This window comes from Taudactylus pleione, unplaced genomic scaffold (assembly GCF_031769625.1).
Source record: "Taudactylus pleione unplaced genomic scaffold, aTauple2 ptg000129l, whole genome shotgun sequence".
Classification (NCBI taxonomy): Eukaryota; Metazoa; Chordata; class Amphibia; order Anura; family Myobatrachidae; genus Taudactylus; species Taudactylus pleione.
The window spans coordinates 15,416,308-15,438,749 of NW_028284531.1; positions in this window are offsets into that span (position 1 = coordinate 15,416,308).

Consider the following 22,442-nt stretch of genomic DNA (forward strand, 5'->3'; position numbering starts at 1 on the left):
TGCCCTCTGCAAGAGGAAACACAAGGTGTGGAGGGTGAAGAGGTTGTCACCTTAATGGATGTCAGGTCTTACATGACAGGCCCGAGGGAGTGAAACACTTTTAATAGATCATAGCTCGCACAATAATTTTAATATTTTGTTAAAATATTGGTAAATGATGTATGGTATTATTTATTATTAGATTATTTTGACACACTAGGCTATAAAATGCTGCATAAACACCTATGTAAATGTTATTGTTCCAGAAATTATTACTTGTTTTATTTATGTACCGTTTCATTTGGAACTAATCACGTTTTGCAAGTGTTCAAGAAAAGTGGTGCTTCCAGCCATTGTAATTTCAGGGTAGGAACTTTCAGCATGTCAGTCAGAATGATGGTCACCAATCACCATGCCATTTTGCGCATTTACACATGCTCATTAGAACCATGCAACATTGGGCCAGACTCAGACCACACTTGCCTACTTATAAATTCTCCTCTCCAGGAGAAGCACAGAAAAGGAGAAACAGCCGACCACTTTGGGACAGAGCTGGGTTCTTTACGTCATTAGCCACAAATCGCGGTCTGTGGGGGATTGGGTTTGGGTAAAATGAGGCGATTTGCATAATTTAAGCCCGACCCCCTCACTGGAGACTGGCGAGTCCCAGTATTATCTCCTCATTTTGCCCACTTCACTAGGAAGTGGCTGGGAATGCTGAAGGTCCATCCACTTTTCCAGGGGTGCGGGGGAAAAGCGGAAAAATCAAGTCTCCTGCACCTTTCAGTAGAGTAGGTAAGTAAATTGCACGCAATTTCTTCTGCGTATGGATGTCATAATTACTGTTTGGCACTTAGGATAAGGGTTCCATTGGCATGCTGAGGGAATTGAGGAATATTTGGAGGTGTGTGTATGCAGGGATTTGGCAGCTTTTGGTAGCATTTCCTGTGCCAAGAACAGGGCTGGTCCAATCCAAATGCCTGCTGAGGATGATGATGCTTACTTTCTCCAGCGAAGTGGTGTGTCGGTGCGGTCTCATAGATACCGGTACTTTACGTGAAACTCTGACTCAAGCCCATAGTATATATTTAATAAAAGTATGCTACTGTATATACATAAAGATAATTCACAGATTGTGGTTGGTTGTTCTGGGTTACAGAAGGTTTGTATACATTGGGCTATTGTCTACAATGTTATTAAATAAGGCCCATAGTGTTCTATCAACTAACAAACTATTAATCATGTTTTGTTTTCTACAAATCCTACATTTCTTAAGTTTCATTTATTTCATTATATAATTGTGCACAACATTAAATTCATTATAACAATTAAGCATTTTGTTAATGAAAAAAAAACAAAAATGGTTCGCAAAGTTGTGTCAAAAACATTTTTTAGAAGTAAACCAAAAGGTTAAACTGTCCGGTTCAAAGTCAAAATTAAAAAGATAGCAAATACAGCTAAATCATTTTTAGATACCATAAACAGAAAACTGTTTTTCCTGGTGATGATAGGCTCAAAATGTATTAGAAACTATTACCCATTGTGCACAATATAAAACAAACATATCATCATATAACATGGCTACTTCTTGTTTCTAGGCTACAGAAGCTATCTTTATTATCTTATATTTGCCTTAAAAGTCGCACACATTATAAACTATTACTACACAAGACATGAATCAACCAATATCACTGTCACCAGAAAGGTGACAAGTCTGATTAAAATGAAACTTGCATAGAATCAGTTTTATGCCTCAGTTTGCATTATATTTGGATTTTGACCAAGAAGTAGGTGTATAATTAAAGCATGCATAATTGCTGATAGTCCCCAATTTCCAGGGATAATCCTAAAGTTTAAGACTATATCCCTGGAGATATTATTCCCTGGAAAATTCCTATTTATTCACTGTTGACCAAGTACCGTATAAAATTCCTTTTCTTCTGCATGTTAGATGCAATTCTCATTGTTTAGTCTTATTCTCTATTTTTTATTACTTAATATTTATTTTTATTGATTCTATTATTTAAAATGCCCCAAAATTTATGTTAGAATCGTATCCATTGTATAAGCTATGCCGGAGATTGTAGTGCCCCAGTGACAGCCGTGTCATCATACAGTAAAATGAGCGCTAAAAAATAAATAAATGCGTTAGTGGCATCTAAAATGGATAAAAAAGCAAGTTGTTGGTAAACATTACATTTAATGTTTATAGCTCTTTTGAGATATGTAGTGGGTGGGACTTGGATATGTCCGTATATAGTTGGTAATTGCAACTTAGCCGGTGATGTTATTCTTTCCCTACCTTGTGATTCCAGTCGGAACCACGAAGTAGGGAAAGGCAGGGAAAGAACAACATCAAAGAAAAGGCAGGGAAAGAACAACATCACTGGCTAAGTTGCAATTACCAACTACATAGGTCCCACCCACTATAGATCTCAAAGGAGCTATAAACATTAATTTAAATGTTTAATAACAATTTGCTTTTTTATCCATTTTAGGTGCCACTAACACTTTTATTAATTAATTCATTTTTTAGTGCTCATTTTACTCTATTTTGTTTGTAATTATATTGAGCCACTTTGCATCTTACAAGCTCGGCATTACTTACATCATAATTTACTAGACACCTGTGGCCCGTGCCATGTTAGATGTATGGCTCGGCAGCAATGTACCCCTGGGAACCATTATAAAATATGGCAGTTATGGACAATAATGACAACATAGGAATATCACTTCCACAATTTCATTTTATGAGTAAATTCTCAGACATTAGGAAAACTTTAGTCATTAAGCAATATATAGTATCATCAAAGTTTCCAGTCGTTTCTAAAGTAAACTACAGTCAGTATGTTGTAGGAAGTGTTTAACTATGTAGTTTGTTCTGAAATGTGAATTATGTAGTTTATATCCAGCATGTCTGACATTAATTCACATCAAGCTTCTGAATGTGTTAAAGCAACAATAAGTGTTCCATTCTTAATGTCATTTCCATTCCTGCTAAATGCGTTGGGCATGACCTGTACAGTGCTGGCATTCCAGGATTGCTAGCTGAATCCTTCTTCTGTTCGGTTATAGATTCTTGAAATGCTTAGTACTGAGTGGGAGCATTTCAAAATTAAAAAATACTATACTGTGCTAAAGGAACCAATGAAGAAAGTTTGCTTGATTCAGTTGAGTATAAAGTTTAAACTGATCATAAAAGCACTCTACATGGATACTGCGCATGAAAATTGTGACAATTGTATTAATTTCCTAATCGTAAATGGTAATAAGATGGAATGCAACATTTTTATTCCGTTAAGTGATGCCTTATGTTTGAGTCATATTTGAAGAGTACATTACAAGTACACATTAAATGGATATCTGAACATACACCATAGTACTTAGTTAGATTGGGTTCCGGACTATAGATAGACAATGCCTAGATAGACACCAGATGTTGGACAGTCAATAGTTAGACAGGGACAAAACGTCGACAGGGACAAAAGTCAGGCACACTAAAGTTAGATATGTAAAAAGATCGACAGGTACAAAAGATCAACAGGGTCAAAAGTTCGACATGAAATGGTCGACACAAAAATGGTTGACAATTATTATTTTTTTAGGGTTAGGATTAGGTACTTACTGGAGGGTTAGGCAGTTACCCCCACTGTTAGGGTTAGGCACTTACCCAGATGGTTAGGGTTAGGTACCAGGAGGGAGGGTAAGGGTTAGGCACCAAGGGGAGGGTTAGGGTTTGTGTGAAGATTAGGGCTTAAAGAAAAAAAGAACCATTTTTGTGTCGACCATTTTCATGTCGAACTTTTGACCCTTTCGACCTTTTGTACCCGTCAACCTTTTTACATGTCTAACTTTAGTGTGTCTGACTTTTGCCCCTGTCGACCTTTTGTCCCTGTCTAACTATTGACTGTCTAACATCTGGGGCCAAATGTAATAGGGTGGGAGTTTAGAAAATGTGTGAGAAAACTGTCACATTTTTAAACTCAGCCAATGTAATAAAGTCACAGAACATACAAACTTACGTGTTTTTCAGACTCTAAAAACTCTCAAGATTGAAACTCTCATCCAGTCATTTCCTATTCTGAAAATACAACTCGTTAAGTGTATTAGTGTGAGAGTTTTACTGCTAAACCCTCACATTTTCTAAACTCTCACCCTCTCACCCTATTACATTTGGCCCTTTGTGTTTATCTAATTACTGTCTATCTCTTATACCACACCTGTTATATCTACTGTAAGCACGTGCAAATGAAGCTTCTTGAAACAAAATCAGTGTACTGCTTAAATGCACAGCTTGCTTCCATATGTAGAGTTACACATACCTTGCACTTATGACTTCTGTGGGTGTAATACAGTACAGTACAGTAATGGTGCGTACACACGGTACGATTTTAATGAACTATATATATGAACGATAATGATATCTTTCATATCGTTATCGTTCGTATCGACCAACGATGCGCGTTCCCGCATGGACTATAATGATATCTATGGTCTTCCGTACATGCAGGCCAACCTGGACGATTTCAACATGATTTGCATGTTAAGAGATGACTTCACTGAAATATCTATCATAGATATCTATCAGTGTGTACAACCAAAATCGTTTGCCCTGCACTACAGAAAGTTGAAGGGAAATCTATCAGCGATATCATTGGTTGTGCCGTGTGTATGCACCATAAGGATATGCAGTTGCAAGTAAAGCACTTTTTCTCCTGAGTTACAAGTATATTATATTTTATATATTATAGAGAAAACATGTTTTTGAGTTGGTGATGGTTGGTGAGTCTTCACCCTAAACACATCTATAGACTAAATTAACGTTACACATTCTACATAAAATACAGAATCCAAATGGCAAGTGTTAGGACCTTATTATATGAGAATGTTATAAAATTTGTTTTGACATTGAGTGACTTCTCAAAATTTTCTATTTATGAATGAAAGATAAAACATTGTAAAATGTAATAATTTCATATATTTTTTTTAGCAGATAACAGTTCTTAAATGCATATTGTGGTTTCCAGAAGTTTTCCCATCAGCGTATCACTGGTAGCTGCCAGCTTCATCAGATATGAAACATACTTAAGGTGTAGATACTAGCGAGTGTTTAATATGGGTGATCACAATGTTGTCAAGGAAGACCCATTTAAGAAAAGAACAATCGGGTAAATTCTGCTCACATACCAAGGACTTTCCCCCCTGGTATCTGCTCAAATTGTTTTTATAAATCATTACATTTTCCACCTTCTTAGTTTGCATTAATAAATATGTCATTTTGAGAAATCACTTAATTTTGAAGCAGATTTTCTTTTAGAAGATTCTAATATAAATTTAATTCTTATATAAAAAGGACCCTACACCCACCATTGGGATTATATGTGCCCTGTATTCTTATATAAGGACATTCTAGTCTGTCTTATCTAAGGGGAATCTGTACTGTTTAGCTCAAAACGGGAGCAACACTAACCCGGAACCTCTAATCAGAGGATCCTGCACCCCATAAAATACAGAAACAGATTTGCTCAAAATGCATCTTTACATTTGTGCATTACAGCAATATAATTTCTTCAAAATTCACCTATTTGCAAAAAAAGTTCACCATCTCCTGGTCATGAATACTCAAGAGTAAATATTCATGAGTATTAATTAACATCTTAGTGAACATACTCATGTTACTCTCTATTTATGATATAACGCTGCCAAGTTATATCATTTTCATAGAATGATATCTTTATTGTAAGAGAATATCAGCCCATACCAACTGCTAGTATCTATAAGCTATAATAACAGGTTACACCAGCATGGAATACTGTTTGCATATATGGCAATGTACTGACTTTCATTGGACAGTCTCATTCAAAATGGGTGTGTACATGATTTGGGCAAATTATCATGAGGTAATCAAAGGAAAATGCAGTTACGTGGAGCAAGGATGCTGGCACAGGGCTGAAGTTTCTGAGTATTGAAGCAATGCTGCAAAAGGATATCCTGCTTACATGGGCATAGGGCAGATAAATCCATTGATGCTGATTACTGCAGCAGTGCAGGCAGCAGTTAAAGATGGATCTATCTGTGGAGTCTGGGGTGCCACTGTCGCTTACCGGCAGCTGCTTCGTACATTTTTTTTTTTTTATTGAGACATGAGTCTCGTGACATGACATCACGCTATGCTGCACCACTGACAGAGGAGCCATGGCGCAAAGAGGAGCAGTGTCATCCAGAAGACACAGAAGGTAAGTGTCTGTGGGCTGAAGGCAGAGGAATGTGGGGGTTGGCAGGAGAGGCAGAGCAGGGCTGGAGACAGAAGGGGACTGGCTAGAGATACACTGGGGGCTGGAGAAACAGAAGGGGGCTGGCTGGAGAGACACTGCAGGGCTAGAGACAATGTGGCTGGGTAGAGAGACACTGCAGGGCTGGATACAGAAGATGGATGGCTAGAGAAACAATGGGGGACTGAAGACAGAATGGGGCTGGCTGTAGAGACATTAGGGGGCTGGGCAGATGTGCTGGCAGGAAAGACACTTGGGAGGGCTGCAAACAATGTGGCAGGCAGGAGAGATACTTGGGGGGGCTGGAGACAGAAGTGGGCTTGCTGTATAGACAATAGGGGTTCTGGAGCCAAAAGAGGCTGACTGGAGAGACACTGGCACTCTGGAGAAGGGGGCTGGCTGCAGAGACAGAAGGGGGCTGGCTTGAGAGACACTGCAGGGCTGGAGACAGAATGTGGCTGGCAGAAGAGACACTTTAGGGTCTGGAGAGACAGAAGAGGGCTGACAGGAGAGACAGTGGGGGGTTGGAGTTGCAGAAACAAGGGAATGAGGATGGAAAGATATAAGGGGGATGAGGCTGAAGAGAACTGGGTGGAAGTGGCTAGAGATTATCCAAAATTGACAGGATCACTGGGAAATAACTTCCTCCTCAGCCACCTCAGCTGTGCTACTGTGCATGGGAGGGGGCATCTATTTTGCCTCAGGATTTCTGGTATGAACGAATGCCTCTGCATACCTCACAACATCGGCATCCCGGACCAGGGAGCTTAGCCATGACATGAAGGGACAAAATCGCATCACTAGGCCTAAGCTTAGTAAGGGATCATGGCCAGGACAGATCCCTTTTCCACTACGATGCCAATCTGGGTTATTCCCTGATCAGCGCTGTTCACACTGCACACAGGGTCAGTGCCAGCGCTTGGAGATAACATCATCTCCTTGCGCTGGAATGTATCTCTCCCCGTGCTGTAAACAGGACCCAGGTCGGAAGACCTGGGTTACCCGTTTACACTGAGCCTTACCCGGTTACAGCCCTGCTCGCCAGCAGGGTTGGCTTCCCGGGTGACTGGACCTGGGTGACGACGTTTCCATTTACCAAAATCCTGGGTTTATGCACGCTCACGTGCAATAACCCGGGATTTTGAGGCTAGTGGAAAAGGGGTATAAAATGGAGAGATTGGCATATGAGCACTTTAATCATTAAATAGGCCCCTTAATCTTGAAGAAAACATAAAGTCATAATCAAAGTTTCCAGTGCTTTTCTCCTAACAGAACTTAGAACACTTTACAATTGGAATGTAAAGAACACATGATACAAAAACATATGTAGAAGAGGATACATTAGGTACCATTTTTTTAGGAACATGCACAGGAGAGGCAGCCATCATGTGCGTACTCAAGTTATGCAAGAAGGAACATGAGGTACCAAAGACAGATGTGAGACAGAGGGTAGGCAGGGGCGTATTTATAATGGGTGCAGGGTGTGCGGTGCACATGGGCCCCTGGGCCCCCCACACCACACACTCTGCACCAATATTATACTAACCTCTCCGGAGTCCCACGTCGGCGCTGGTGTCCACGCTGTAAAAACGTCAGGAAAATGGTCGCAGCTGCCATTTTCCCAGTGACCTGCTCATGAACTATAGACTCTTGGCACATTCTAGTGCCCAGAGTCTATAAGTGCGGCGTTGGACAAGCAGCGTTCAGTGCACTGCCGGCCGCTGGACTGAGAGGAGGGGGCCCATGACAGAGACTGCACACAGGCCCCCTCCTCTCTAGAAACGACCCTGAGGGTAGGGGATGGGCAGACAATTTGGGCTCACTCAAGTTATGCATAATTACACACAGTACTGAGTACATATAAAATTAACCAAACTAAAATATATGTGAGACCCTAGAGGCATATTAAATTGGCCGCAAGGTTTCCCCTGAAAAAGATTTATGCAGACATCACAACTAATTTTCTATTAATGCTGGCTTCCGATACCCGTGGTATCCAAGTAAAAAAAATAATAATTTGCAATTTTATTTTTTCAAGCAAACTTTTTCATATTATTACAAACAAAACAAAGAATGCAAAAAAAAAAATCAATTAATGTGTCAATATTGTTTGTTTTGTATTTCTGAATAACAATTTGCTTTGCAATGCCTATTTAAAAAAATGAAAATCTAAAAAGATAATAAAGCAAATTATTCTTCATTTAAATACATGCCTTAAATTAAATTTGGGGTGAATAAATTAGCGAAAAAATTTGATTATGGGGTCATTTGAGGCCATTATTGGTTATAACAACCAATAATGACATGTAATATTTGGACTATTAAAGCTAACTGTAAACTTCCAATTGCTTAATTAGTCATTAAGGGGGGTGTCTTACAGGTTCTGAAGCAAGTCCCGACAATTTTTCCTTTAGTTAATGATTTTAGAAAAATTGGACTTGCTCTGAAGCTGCAAGAAAAATGCTAAGTTAATTTCTAATTTTACGACATCTGATTTTCTCGCAGGCAATTAAATAGGAAAAACCCCGCATTCAAGGTTTTTTAAAATTTTGCCTGCAATTGAATATACCCTTAGAGTAGAAAGGGATGATGTGCATGCATTGTTATTCATTCTGCTGTTTTATAATTTACTAAAAATACTATTCAACTACCTTCCCTTTGGCAGCATAAGCGGGCACGCACCCGATACTAGGGCACGCGCCCGATACTTTATCCCAGGAAAAAACTGAGATGAAAATTGAAAAAAAAAATTGAATATGGCCCATAGTTGTCACACGGGCACTTTTCATTCCTATATATAACTTATACTGCTTTTCCACTTAAGTCCTGGATCTGACCTGAGACGCCTGTCTGTTTCCCGACGCCGGGAGACAGGCGCCCGGTATCCCGATCGAAGGGATGCCGAGCGCCGTGAGCGGACAGCCGCAGAGGGGGGAGGGTAAGGTTTAACGCACCCAGGGGGGGCATAGAGTCAGGAACCCCCCCGGGAGGGTTAGGGTTAGGCTAGGGGGAGGGAGGGTTAGGCACCCCCGGGGGGAACTTAGGGTTAGGCACCCCCCCGGGGGACTTAGGTTTAGGCAACGGGGAAGGGGGAGTTAGGGTTAGGCACTTACAGGGGGGATTAGGGTTAGGGGGTTAGGTTAGTTATTACTTACCTGAGGACGATCAGGATTTCCAGCGCTGTCGGGCTGCCGCTGTCGGCATCTGTTCATCTGTTGGTCTGCTGCTTCCGGGAATCAAACCGCCGGCCATATGGCCGGCGTTATTTCATACCGATTCCGTCCTAATCTGTGGTAAGTAAAAATCACCAAGGTATGCAGACTTCTAAAGCAGACCTGTGATGTACATATCAGATATATGAAAAAAAACACACACACACACATACATTGGCCCCTACACACAAAAGAAAAAAAAACAATCACAATGTCTCCCTCCCCATTTGAGTATTTTCTATGTTCTGCCCCCTACCTTACAGGAGTTAACTTACCTGTTTTCCTGCTGCTGTGCAGTCTTGCTCCTATCACCTTGGGTCTCCAGTTCACAGGCACTCCATGGAGCTGCCGACAGTAAGTGGCACTGACGGGAGAAAGGGAGCCCATTTAAATGGTGGACCAGCCAGGTGCCATTGGGGTAAGGGTCATGCATGACCTCCCTAGTCACATGTCTGGCGGCCAGGAGACATGCAGGTGATGTTCCACGGCTGCTCAGTTTCTTACAAGGATAATCAATTAGCTGCGCAGGGTACAGATTGCACCCTTCCCGGCCCAGCCCACCCCTGGCCTCAGCCAGTTAGAATTACCCTGATTCTTATTTTCTATTGTTGTCACAGTGACAGCTGACAGAGACAGCCACGGCTTCAGCTAGCCACGGCTACAGTTTGGCGCAGCAGCCAATAAGAATCACACTGACCGCAAACAGTACATGTCAGCTGCAGCTTCAGTGCAGTCTGTGCAGAAGCCAATAAGAATATGCCTAACTCTTACTGGCTACTGCTGGCTGCTCCTGGACGTCCACCGCGATGGACGGGTCGCGTGTGTGTAGTCGACCGATTGACTGTGATCGACGTTTTGGCCACCCTGGTTTTAGAACATCAGCTTCTAATTTCCAACCCAGGCTCTTCCTCAGACACATCCACAGCTAAGCTTATTTGCCTTTTGTCTGTGGGAAATTGGCAAGAAGTAGAACAGAACATTTATAGGGAGAGGGACAATGATTTAAAGCGGTGTGAATTAGTTAAATTACACATAAACTAAAAACTATTATTACTAGATATCTAAGTCATCTACAGTTTACGATTCAGGATATTGAAGCTAAAGTTGTGATTTTATGATATTGGTTCTGTGCTATTGTTTCTTAAGAAACAATAATCCTAGTGTCCTTCAGTGTTTTGTTCAGACAACCTCTATAATAATAAGCAGCCACAGCCACAGCCAAACCAACATAATTGGAATGACCAAAACTCAAAAATAATGTGGTGGTGCTAGGTTTATATAGAGTTAAAAATAATAATAATAGTAATACGATAACATTTATTAAAATAAAATGTATTAATCTGTAAATGAACACTTTAAACTCTCAGGAGTGGGGGACAGCAAAAGAAGTAAAAATAACAATAATGGATAGTTTGGATAAAATAACAGCTGTTACAATAGTGAATAAAAGCTCCAAAGATTATAAAACACAATAATAAGAGTGTAAAGCTGGGTACACACCGATACAACCATACTTGAGATGCGATGGTACTTACAATTTCACTTGTAATTGAAAGTCTGGATGAGTATGCAGTATCATGCGTATGCACCTTTACAATCTACCTTGTGATCTGCGATCCTGATCTCAAAAAAACATCTGCTGAAAACATTGTGACTCCATACACACTCTACAGATATCAGGCTACGCTGCTGCCAAAAGCATGGGACAGAATAGTTGGTAGTGTGTAGACACTTCCTGATTTGTCGGACATAAATTTTAGGAGGAACATAAGGGGTCTGATTCAGAGGTGGACGCAATTCGAACTCATTGCAGATTTGCAATTTTTGGTAACTGCGCATGTGCACAAAGTCCTGAAGACCCTTATGACTCAAGTGTTACACAAAGTGTAGCCATTCTGCTAGGGAGAGACTGTTTTTAGAAGCGATGTAGTCGGCATGCCGGCGTGCGGGATGCCGACGGTCCAAATACTGGCGCTGATATCCTGACAGGTCGGAATCCCGGCACCAGTATCCCGACCGTCGGCATCCCAAAGTATCGAGGTGTTAGGGGAGGTTAGGGTGTGGTGTTAGGGTTAGGCACTAGGGGGAGGGTTAGGTTAGGCACCGGCGAGGGGGTGTTAGGTTTAGGGCACGGTGAGAGGGAGGTTAGGCTTAGGCACTTGGGAGGGAGGTTAGAGTTAGAATTCTGACCAGCAGCATCCCGACTGCCGGGATTTCATACCCAACCCGTTTCAGAAATGGGGCGGCAGAGTGATGGGCGTTCCTGGGTGGTGACTTGGAGGTGGCCTGGAAAGAATGCAAAAAAGATAATTTCATATGTTCCATAGGCGTGTTATGGGAATGTTGTGGACCATGTCAGTGCATTCTCAGGTGCACTGCTGCTTCCACAGAGGCCATGTTCAGATAAGAAACTTCTATAGGGCTGGTGCAAGTGCCAATGACGCACATGGGGGTGCAACAATGGTGGTGTGTCAGTAATCTCTGGTGCAAACGCAGGTTTGGAGCTGCAGCTCCCTCCCATTGGGTGTGACGTGGCTTGAGCATACTTACCTACTTTTTTATCTCCTCTCCAAAGACGTAGCTATAGTAGGTGCAGGAAGTGCGGCTGCTACAGGGCCCTGGCTAGCTCTGGGGTCTGGCCCTCTCCCTGCACCAAGTTACACTGCCGTCTCCTAAGCCCCGACTTTTCTATTCTCACCAGAGTGCTGCTGCAGGGCATCAGTGAATCATGGCCTTCTTATATGCCACTTTATATCGTAAACAATTGGGATTAGGGAGATTATATAAATGTTTTTAAAATATATATTTTTCCATTTATAATACTTCCTATATGCTACTCACCATTCATTTAATCCTGCAGGTCAGCTAAGTAGGCAGATAGTGCAAATATTAGATCATTTACATTTAAAATTAATAAACTGCAATATAATTTGCACGAAGGGGGAGGGGGGCCTGTGGAAATTTTGCTATGGAGCCCCCATAGGTCTTGCTATACTCCTGCTAACAGAGTTGAATTGGGAGAAAACATTGAGTGATCCTCTGTGAAATTAAACTCCTCTGCTCTTCATTGATAAGTTAACATTCAAAGAAACAAAGAAAAGAAAATACTGGGGATAATAAACAAGAAAGACATTGGTAAACTTTAACTTTTTGTGCTTATCAACTGGCAAATTCTTCTATTGTATAGTGTATATCTACATTGTTTACACAGCCTTATTGACATTGTACGTTTTTGGAATTTAAAGACTAAATTCAAGATACATCATGTCAATTCAAGAGAAACACAAATAGGCATTTAAGAAAAATAAGTGAATTACACAAACCTACAATATGGTTCATTAAGTTATTTAAAGTGTTTTATGTTCATTTTTTTTTCCGAAAAAAATTGTGTGGTTTTTAGTTGAATTATGTTGAGTGCAAAATCGATGCGGAAAAAGACCTGCCTATTAAGAGAGGAGGGGGCACAGTCTCTGTCCGGGGCCTCCACCTCTCTCTCTGGCAGCCAGCTTCGCACTGAGCACAGCGCCGCATCAGTAGACTCTGGGCACTAGTCTGTGCCCAGAGTTTACTGCGCTTGTGCAGGTCTCCAGGAAAATGGTGCGGCAGCCATTTTCCCTGCGATTTCCCTACTGCACATGCGCAAAATGCTGGGAAAATGAACGCGACTGCCATTTTCCAGGCGATTATTACAGCGCTGATAGCGCCGACGTGGGACTCTGGAGAGGTAAGTATTAAAAATATGGCTGCAGGTTGTGCGGTGTGGGGCCCCCCTGGACCCAGTGGCCCATGTTCCCCGCACACCCTGCACCCATTATAGATACGCCCCTGGCTACAATCCCTAGGTCTACAGAACACTGTCTGATACGGATTCTCATCCTACATATCAAATCACTCTTTCAGAGTTTGCTTCACTTGTTCCACAAACTCTCTGCTTCCTCTATCATTTGGAGCACCACAGGGCTGACTGGAGGCGCGTTTGACCAGTGCAGTTGAACAGCACCACACCATAGAGGGCGCACCCCTCCCAACCATCCCGATTTTCAGCGGAAAAGTCCAGTTTTTTGGGCACTGCCCCGCTGTTTCACCAGCGGGCCGAAGTGGGCACCCCCACCACCGCAGCTGTGCAAGCCCTGCAGTAGAGGAATGAATGCTGCGCTCACTTGGGAAACTAATGAGCTCTTTCAGAATCCAGAATTATCTGTATGTGGCTTTTCTTGATTTTCCTTTCTGCAATCCATTTGTGTACCAGACCCAGCTTTATGATCATTATTTGTACCTGCACCAGCCTACCACATCTGGAGGCATGGCAGAGGGAGACAGCCTTCCATCTACAAAGCCCAAGTCCCCATGCAGGGATCACTGGAGAAGATCAGATATTCACCAAGGAAGCATCAGCCTTCACAATCATTTACTGATATAAGTGTGGCAGCCCAGAGCTGATGTAAGCTACAGCCATCTCAAGCTGCTGGCTGTATGCCCTATATAAAGGGTGCCCAGCTACTGGCAGCCATTGTGTGATTACATTTTATCCTACATTGATACATACTCTCTAAATAGTTCCTGCTTTATTTAGGCGACTTTGGATAACGACTACTATAAGGATTTTGGATTGCATCTTCAAATAAGGTCCTGAACAGCAACATCTTCAAAAAAATAATCTGAATAACATCTTCAGGTAAGGGCTATATAACAAATTTTGGCCTGTCACCCTTACCCCTTCAGACACCTTCTTCAATTTTATCTGCAGTTTTAAATTTAGAAACAGTGGATAAAGCAAATTATTCATCTGATATGACACTGCATTACTTAAGATGGATGCACACTTGTCCAATCCTCTGAGGATCCAACTCCAGACCAGATTTGTCACAGTCCTACTGGAGACCTGGACACAGAATCAACACCCAATACATATTACCTACACACCAGTCCAATTTTGCAGCAGATTTCAGATCTGCATCTTCTGAAAGGTTTGTGTCACCCTACACACTATTCCAATCTTTGGCAGACCAGCTGCCACTCGCAGGCAAGGGCATATCTACATCAGTGTTGCCTACCCTCCCGCATCTTGCAGTAGACTCCCGATTTCCTGTGGAGTCTCCCACTGACACGGACAGTTCAAGAAATCCCCCAGATTTCTCCCCACTGCACTGCCCGCTGAGTAATCGGAATGCACATGTGTGATACTCCGGAAGTTAGTACAGTAATACACCACTAGCAGCAGCACCAGGTTCAGGTGTGTTCAGTATGCTTCGGTGGGCGATTTCCCCGTAGCTAAGATAGGATACACCGTGACAGAGAGGCAAGACTAATAATATCCCCTTTTTGCAGACACAGTGACCAGTCAGGAAGGAAGGTACAACGCAATTTTATTAATGCAAATAACTGAACAACAATTAGTAGAAAATGTAAACAATAGACAAAATAAAATCTTGCAGAATTCGATAGCAAGCTGATTACTCCTCTACCGGTGACCTCAGCTGGCAAAGAAGTAGGAATGACAACAACAGGAAAAAATATGACTAACTGCTCTCTGTCCGTTTAACACTTTGAAGATGGATGTATGAGGCAAGGCATCATTTCAGAGAACAGAGAATAATTTACCTGCAGCGTATGCTTCGATTACATGTATATATGTGGTGTATTTAATCTGGGATGGAAAATACACCACGCCCAATCTATGAAGTATTTGTAGTGCACCGGCTATAACAGCAGATAGTCTATGCAGACTAAATAGCTCCAAGCAGAATAATGCACATGCAGGATGGATAGGTTCTTGTAGTGCACCGGATATAACAGCAGACAGACTATGCAGAATAACTAGCTCCAAGCAGAATAATGCACATGCAGGTTGGATAGGTAGTGCACCAGCTATAATAACAGCAAACAGTCTATGCAGAGTTAAATAGCTCCAAGCAAGGTAATGAACATGCAGGTTGGGTAAGTACTTGTAGTGCACCGGCTATAACAGCAGAAAGAATAAATACATACGGTACACAATTCACTATTAAGAGAGTTTTGCCAACTAAGGTCACACAGAGTTAGATAGCATTATATATAGATTGCATTACAGAAATCTACAAGGTAAATGTTCCACAGTAGAAATGCACAGTGCTTTGAGAAATGAAGCATTCAAATGAGGCACCAGCAGGCATGAATATACATTACATTAGCATGAAATGTCCCTGCAGTAGATACCAGCAACCAAGCAGTGCATTGAAGACATTTACACCACTACCAGTGAATACATATACATTTCATGGCATGAAAAACAGCATTTACAGTAATCACACTTGCATCAGACATGAGCTGACACAATTAACCAAGTCATGTCCCCTCACAAGGTTCACAAGAGAAAAAACAAAAATATGACTCTGGGGAAGAGAAGGGGTAGCCTATCCCTTACTTTCCCCGTTTCAACACTGTACTCCCCACCTAAACAATTCCCTAATCTAACGTAGAGCCAGGGACACCTTGCCAGTGCAATGAAATCCCTAAACACTCTGGCCCCTGGGGCATGAATAGGGTATGCAGCAGATGAAGGGATCTGTCTAGTGGCGGGGAAGAAGGCAGAGGTGGGCAGAGATAAAAAAAGGCTAAGGGTGCCCACACACATACCGATGTGCACACGATCAGCCGATGTGTACGATTTATGTATGATTTCCCTTGAAACTCTCCCCGGCAGCTCTGCACACGATCTGCACACGATCTGCACACAATTTGGTGTCCAATCTTCAAACAATCTCTCCTGCATCCAGACTTTTCACTGTGTATTGTATCCTAAATTGTCAGATCTGCCCTACAGCATGGCAGATCTGAAGATGCGATGTGAGACCAGTGGGGACGCGCATTGCATAATGATCATGAGTGGGGACTCACTATTTCCTCACGATTTTGGCATATTTTACACAATCTGTCGTTCCAATGTGTCGGAATCGGCCAGATCGGATAAAATATCGCTATGTGTGTGGGCACCTTAACAGAGAGAGGCACTCTGTCTCACCGCAAGCTGTGGCTGTTCAGCCCCACTTGACATCCAGCGGAAGCTCCGGGATGCAAAGCACCGCACCAGAGCTCTGTGTAATGGCTTTCAGGAAGGCAAGCTGGTTGATGCGTCACTAGTGAATTCCTTCCCTCAGGGCTCCGTCCAGCAGGGAAGATGCTGCAGTCCAGGGATCCTTGAACACTGCTCCTCCTACGCTGTCCGTTCCTCTGCCCGTGGATGTCCAACAGTCCTCTTTGTCACTCGCGGGTCCTTTCCTCCACCGGGAATCCTCTGAGCAGCAGCGGTGATAATATCGCGGTACAGGCTCCTCCCATCCGGTTCCGTAAACAGCTCCTCTGCGGCGGTCTCCCGATATGCGGGCACTCCTCCGGGCAGCCGGTATCAGGTGGAGAGGTCTTCTTCTGGGTCCTTTGACTCTCCCAGTAGTTCCTGCAGCACAATTGCCACCAGGCAGGTCAGAGTCCTTCCACGGGACCCAGCAGCAGGCTCCAGCAGTGCAGCCAGGCTCCAGCTGCTCCTCCAGTCACTGATCCTCTTCAGCAGCAGCAGGACCCGCTCCCTGGTCCCGCAGACAGGCTCCTCGGCAGCAATCCTTCTGTGGGCACTTTGTTGGGCAGCCAGCACCAGGTGGAGTGTTAATGAGCTCCCAGGAGGTCCCGGCGGCAGTCTTCTCTGGTCCTCTCGACGATCAGTAGTGCTCTTCCGGGTCCGGCTCTCGGTGGCAGGCTCCTTTAGTCGGTGAGTGACAGTGCTCTTATGTGTGGGGGGAAATTCGGCAACGCCCTGGTCCCCAAGGTCTAGCACCCAGTAGGTTTTCCAGCCACCCTATGCAATCTGGCAGCCGCCACTATCTTTCGTCCGTGACAGCGGCGATGTCCACATACAGCCCGTCCCACATGGCAGCAGCCCAGCAAGTCTCCTCACTGTCCTCAGGGCTCTCGGGAGCCATTATTTATCACTTTGGTGCCTTCTCTGGCCCTCCTCCCCAGCACAGTCCGGACTTCTAGTTAGCCAGGGGGCTCCAGTGAAAACCCACCCTTAGGGCCCTCTGCCTCACAACTTAGGAGGCCAATCAATGGGGGCATTTTTCCCGCAAAAAAGGGGTTGTTGGAAAGAGGACAAATATTCCCTTAGGCTGCACATGCCCAGAAGGGACTATCAGAGGCAGGGTCACACAAAGTTCACTAGCCCTGCAACTATAATGAATTGGGCAGTGTTATCTATATATAAAAAAATTGGGGGACCCCTATTTGGGCACAAATTTGTGGGTACCACATGTGTCGGGGGTTGTGACCTGAACAAGAGGACATTACCCAGAGGAGGCAGCCGCTAAGCACCAGAGCGGGGTTACCGATGTAAATACAGGGAGGAGCCCACTGCCTGATGAATAACCGGAATGAGGATGTGTTGGGGGGGCGGGGCCTGGATAAGAGAACATCACCTGGAAGAGGCAGCCGCTGAGGACCAGAGCAGGGTTACCGATGTAATTACTGGAAGGAGGAAATTACACTGCAGGAAACTCCCCTGAGTGGCAATAGATACACCCATAGGTGGAGCTAGACACACCCTTTGGGCGGAGCATGACATGCCTCAACGGCGCATTGCGAATTCTATTACTGAATATAATCTCCCTGAAACTTGTTTTCAGAAGTAGGCAAGTATGATCTACATTAGGTGCAGGAAGTGCAGCTGCTACAGGGCTCCGGGCCGCCTATTTTCACAAGAGTACTGCTGCCGGGCATCCGCTGTCACTGGCCTGGCCACCTCCGCCTCTGCCTCTCCTCACTGACTGATTTATTAGTGAATTATAATTTTTTTTACTTACTTTAACTATACGTTAATCACCATTCATTTAATCCTGCATGTCAAATAAGTAGGCAGATAGTGCAAATATTAGATCATTTACATTTAAAATGGATAAACTGTAATATAATTTGCACAAGGAAGGGGTGCTTGTGGAAATTTTGCTATGGGGCCCCTAAAGGTCTTGTTACGCCCATGCACACAGTCATTATTATCAGCGTTACACTTACAACAAGGTGAGAGCACTCACAACAGAGAACCCTCACTCTATTTACTAAGCTGTGTTAGGAGATAAAGTGAACGGTGATAAGGTGCCAGCCAATCAGCTCCTAACTGCCATGTCACAGGCTGTGTTTGAAAAATGGCAATTAGGAGCTGATTGGCTGGTACCTTATCACCGTTCACTTTATCTCCTAACACAGCTTAGTAAATAGATCCCTAAGTCCGCAACTTTTCTTCAGCCATTTTAGTCACACTTTGGGCGGGATGTAATAGAGATAGAGTCTGCCGGAGGTGCGGGATGCAGACTGATCTCGATTGTTTTTTTAAAGTTGCAGTTATTTACAAGGCAAAGCCAGTTCGGATTTTCCTTGTAAATGCGAAAAACGATCGAGATCAGTCTGTGTCCCGCACCTCCGGAAGACTTGATCTCTATTACAACCCACCGTTTGTTTCTACATCCCCACACCATGTGCTTACTGAACATTGGCCGCAACTGCAGACCCATTCTGACCCCCTAGATGTACACAATTGCACAGCAGTTAAAAAAGATGCCGGTTGTGAAAATGTGCAGATTAAAAACAAAATATGCAACTTACGGCAAAAAAAGCAGTAAAACGCATTTCCATCTGACACTGTGTAAGGCCCCATGTGTGTTCTGTGTGCCTGATCACCCACTGATACATTTACAATATATTACAGTCAGCTTATTAATATAACATAGCAATCCTGTCCTGACTCCAATTCCTAGAAGCTCTGATTTCTATGCTCAGTATTAGGGAGGTGGATTGAAGCAATCTCTGTGTTTCATTAATGCTGACCTAGACCTGGAGAGTCAGCTGGTATATGAGGGAAGCATCCAGCGGCTACAGTGTCACCAGGGAGCCAAAAGCACTAAGTCTGTTTTACCAGCAGCTGCCATTTCCAAAGGGATTCACGGTTTGGACTTCAAGTTATAGCGGCCTATGTATCAAAGCTGGGAGAGAGATAAAATGATTACAAATAAATCGCTAACCAATCAGCTCTTAACTATCATTTTTTAAACACAGCTTGCAAAATGTAAATTGGAAGCTGATTGGATAGTACTTTATCTCTCACAATTTTATCTCTCTCCCAGCTTTGATACATAGGCCCCATAGTATTATTGCTCCAAAATTGTTCTTTATAATCCAAATCCGAAACGTGACCCTTTCGTTTTGTTGATACAAACAGTGACATCACAGTGTATCACCAGTGTCTCCCGATGGAGACAGATTTCATTTCAGGGCATGTTGATGAATCATTGTGTTTTCTCTTGTTTCCTTATAAATAATGAGTCTTTTCAAAGGCAGATCTGTTCTGCTTGGACTCTTGTTTGGGCTCTGTCACAAATAGCCGGCTGTGTGGTAAGGCATCCGCACTGCAAAACAAATCAACATCCTAACAAATGAGAGACATTCACAGCCAGCTCCATGATCAAAATTCTAATGAGCCCTCTCCCCTCTCTTGGCGTGAAGACTTAATTTCCTCTGTTTTCCAAACCACTGCAGAGCACATGGGCTGTGGGGGATGGGAGGTCTGACGGTCATGTTTGCACATACTGTACAGGACATTCGTTTCAACATAAATTCACTTTTTCAGTGCCAGGCTTGAAATGACAAATGAACATTCTTTCTGCTATAGCCTGTTTCTGTGTACAATGGTTCGGGCAGTGCAGAAGTAACCATTTCTGTTGTAGGAAAATACATTAGTCATACTTGGCAGACAGTAAGTATTTAGCAGCCCTGGTTCTTAGGGCCCATATACTTTTAGTTATGATCCGTCACCCTGTGCATATTTACAGCTGTGTATGAAGTTGATCCTTCCCTATTTGTAGACATATTTTTATTTTTACGCATCTACTAATTGTTTAAGAATGTATAGGCATAAAGCAGCCTCCATCATCTGTTTGATAGCACATACTGTATACTAACGTATTTTAGATGAAGGTGAAATACACCCATCAGGCAGGTGGCTTTAATGTTATGGCTGATGGGTGTGTATTGATCTTGGTTTTCATTGTGTGTCAGAAAATTTGTTTAATCAGATGTTGGTTATTGCATTTTCGGATTCCTGTAAGAGTCTGTACCATATCACTAGTCACTGTCATTCAAGGCACTCTACCCATATATTTATTATTTTCCCTTTGTGTCTGCCTAATGTATATATTTAAAGATTAGTGCATAAAATATTCTTGAGACATATATTGTATATAGTTTCTATGATATTGCTAGTAATCAGAGATGCCATCAGAAATTGTGGGACCCAATACACTATCACCGCCAACAACACGGTGGGGACAAGTGAGTAGCATTTGAGCCCTGGCACCCAGAGAAGGTGCATGCTATGAAGCCACCCCCGGAGTATTGAAGGGTGACACTTGCCCCTTACATGTCCTTCAGACTTCGCCACATGTCCCTCTGAACTTGCTACATTCCCCATAACCAGGGGCGGAACTGCTGGAGACAATGGAGGCGGTAGCCGCTGGGCGCCAGCCCTACAGGGGGCACCTCTCCATTGTCTCCTATTGCTAATTGCCCACAGCACCAGGGTCAGACTGACCTGCCGGGCACAGTGCAGTTGTTTGCCGGTGGCAGGTCTTCATCTGTGTGAGTGGATATGCAAATTGTGCAGCAGTGCAGCCACCACTGATTCACGGGGGAGGCTACAAACAGGTGCAGGACGCTCAGTGCTCTTTGCTGCCACAGGCACTGGCAGGCTCCCTGACAAGCCCCCCCCCCTCCCCCTGGCTTGCATGGAGGGGGAGTAATCAATATGTCTAGCGCCGCCCCTTTCCTGGTTCCCCGCAAATCGCAGGATAATTTCCACTCCTGATATATATTACATACCACAATGTAATTGCTATCTAAATGTGTGTGTATGTGTGTAATATAAAATGTGTGTGTGTTTCATTATATATTTATTTTTAGGGGGTCATGTGTTTTAATACTGTCTGTGGTGGTAGGGTGGTCTATTAATGTTGTGTGTGGGGGGTTTAAAATAGTGTGTGTTTGTGGTGTATTCATATTATCTGTGTTAAGTGTGGTTCACTGCTGATAGTCTCTGTGTTATATGGCTGTCACTGCGACTCTCTCTACAGTACATAATGGGCACTGCGACAGTGCAATATATGGGGGCACTGCGACACTCTCTGCTTTACATGGCCGGCAGTGCAACACTCTCTGCATTACATGGCGGACAGTACGACACTCTGCAATATACGGTGGGCACTGCGACACTGCATTATGTGGCGGGAACTGTAACGCTCTACATTATATGGCGGCCACTGCATTATACGGAGGTCACTCAGACATACTCTGCATTACATGGAGGGCACTGCAACACTCTGCATTATATGGGGGTCACTGCGAAACTATTATATGGTGGGTACTACAACACTTTCTAAAATATATGGTGAGCACGGATGGTCTCTACATTATATGGCGGTCACTGATGCTCTACATTATATGGCAGTCACTGCTACAGTATGTCCTCTGAATTGTATGGTGGTTGCTGTGATGTTCTCTGCATTATATAGGGTCACTGTGATACTCTCTGCATTACATGCCAGGCACTGCTACACTCCCTGCATTATATGGGGGCACTACGACACACTGCATTATATGGGGATTGTTGTGACAATCCCTTTATTACATGGAAGGCCCTGCAACACTCTGCATTATCCAGTGGGCACTGCAACACTTTATAAATTATATGGTGGGCACTGCAACGCTCTCTGCATATGGTGAGCAATGATGGTCTCTAGATTATATGGTAGGAACTGCAATGCTCTCTGCGTTATATGGCAGTCACTGATGCTCTGCATGATATGGCGGTCACTACGACGTCCTTTGCAATATATGGTGGTTGTTGTGATATTCTCTGCATTTTATGATGGTCACCAAAAATGCTCTCCATATTGTCTAGCGGTCACAA